General features: G+C 33.3%; 1 pseudogene; it reads right to left on the bottom strand.

The window, feature by feature from the left end:
* Positions 1-642: 642 nt before the first annotated feature.
* Positions 643-1,117, bottom strand: LOC102748020 (ubiquitin-conjugating enzyme E2 D3 pseudogene; annotated as a pseudogene).
* Between the last annotated feature and the right edge of the window lie 1,235 nt (positions 1,118-2,352).

The following is a 2,352-nucleotide window of genomic DNA, read 5'->3' as shown; positions in this document are numbered from 1 at the left end:
ACTTTTACTAAAGCTTTTTGTCAGTACACCCTATGGAGACTTGTGAGTCCTACCAATTATCAGGCCTTTGTAACTGATGCACTTGAAACTTTTCAGATATAGTTGAGAGGTTGATTTAGATTTTTTCTTCTTCCTTGCATTCACTCTGACTAGAGTAAACATATTTGCAAAATGGAACATAAGGGAAATAGTAATAAAGGGTTTGTTCTTATCTTCAAAGCTGTTCAGCATGTAAACCACTTTAGAGAAATATCAGATTATAAAATATAAGGGTACATAATTTCTCAAAGAATTTTTTTGGGAAAAGAAACTTATAAAATATAAGGGTACATAATTTCTCAAAGAATTTTTTTGGGAAAAGAAACCCCTCCAAACACTAGGAAGTAGTGTTTGACATTTATTTTGACTTAGCAAAACAGATTTTTTTTTTGCCATAATATATTGTGTATTTTGATGCTTAGTGTTATATTATTGTCTTTCCTAAAAATTTGCAAATAAGACCTTTTAAAATTAAATTAAGCTGTTCCCAATTTATAGGTAGTAATTTTAGTTCATATCTTAGTGAATTTGAGAGTCTGTAAGTGCCTGTTTGGCAGTGCTTCACTAAAATTTGAGCAAATTGAGTGGAGACCTTTTTTTCTTTTTAACAGTAATTTAATGTTTATTACAGCTATAATGCAGGTTATTCTGACTTTAAGGTAGCATCACATGGCATACTTTTGAGTCCATTCCCGAGATATTCTGTTGTATTTATCTCTGTCTGCTTTATAGATTGGTGCAATGTCTGGCACTAGGGGGTCATCTGGGTTTGGATCACATAGCAGTGAACAAATGGATAAAAGAACTTTAGAAATAGTTTAAGCAGGAGACCACTGTAATCTTAAAATATCAAGACAAATGCTGCCATTACTGTTAATATTTGGATGATAAATTCTTGTTTTAATGCAACCTTAGGTAGTTTGAAAGGGTAGTCTGTAGGAAAATGAATTGTCAAAAAGAATACCCTCCTTGATATGGGCTGTCATTAGGTCCCATAATTGTGGCTTGCCAATGAAACACATCATCCCCAACTGGACCTGCAGAACATTGTGCTGGAGGGTCACGGGCCAAATATCAAAATACCCTTTAAGGCAGTCTTAGTTTATAGTTATTTTATATTCATTCTTATTAAAGCATTTTAAAATAATGCTTTATTTTATTGTTTATTTTCCATGCCTTCTAAAAGAATTATTGTTAGCTGTCCCTACCACCTTTCTATAAAAGCCAAAATCACCGAAGGATGCATTTTAGCATTTGAAATCCTCAGTAGTATTCATAAAATGAATATTAAAAGACACATTGTATTTTTTATTATCCTGAAAAAAGAGAATATTATGACTTCCGTGCCAATTGTCAAACTCCACTTTGGTAAAGAATACATGCATATATTTATAATACATTATACTACACACACAAGCATACACACATGTTAATTTTTAACGCCATGTTTTCAAACTGGAAAACAAAAGGAGAGATACTAATAAAGACTATTTGCTACTTTAAACTTTTCCCTATGTTTTTAATTTTAATCATGAATCTCTTAAAAGAAATGATATCATGTGCTCCTGGGTGGCTCAGTTCAGTTCATTAAGCATCTGCCTTTGGCTTGGGTTGTGGGTTGTGATCTTGGGGTCCTGGGATTGAGCCCCCCATCAAGCTCTCTGCTCAGCGGGAAGTCTGTTTCTCCCTCTCCCATTCCCTCTGTGCTCTCTTTCCCTCTCTCACTCTCTCTCAAATAAATAATTAAAATCTTAAAAAAAAACTGGTATCATATACATCCACATTAAAGCTGCACCAATATAATTTCATTTAGGAGACAGTGATTTCTAGCCCCCAAGGTTCAGGACACAGAAGAGGTTTTAACACATTCTTTTCAGTTTATACTACCCTATCCCCCCACTTCACATTTTATATTCCTACGACTGCCTGAATAGAAATACTTGTATTTTTTTCCTTTGAAAGAACACTGTGTTACCCTATTTTCTGAGATAATACTGCAACATTTTCAAAGTGATATTCACCTGCACTCTCTTGATCTCTCCAATTAAACTGGTTTTACCTTTTTTGCCTTTAAAATCAACTTTACTTTAAAAGATATCCCAAGGAAACTCCAAGCACAGAAAAACTCAGCTGTGATAAATCAGTTTCTAATGATAAAGAAGTTTTGCTCCTTCTATAAATGAATATTTCAGTTGTTGTTTGACTAGATTTATCAGTCTAAAGAAAACAGAAATGTACTTTTTCTCATCTTCATTAGATCATAGCTTTTATTAGGCTTGGATGTTGAATGCCAGATGCATTCAATGAAAACAA

Source organism: Leptonychotes weddellii, chromosome 9 (genome assembly GCF_054177405.1).
Source record: "Leptonychotes weddellii isolate Sample4059 chromosome 9, ASM5417740v2, whole genome shotgun sequence".
In the NCBI taxonomy this organism is placed as follows: Eukaryota; Metazoa; Chordata; class Mammalia; order Carnivora; family Phocidae; genus Leptonychotes; species Leptonychotes weddellii.
This window is presented reverse-complemented; position numbering and strand designations above follow the sequence as displayed.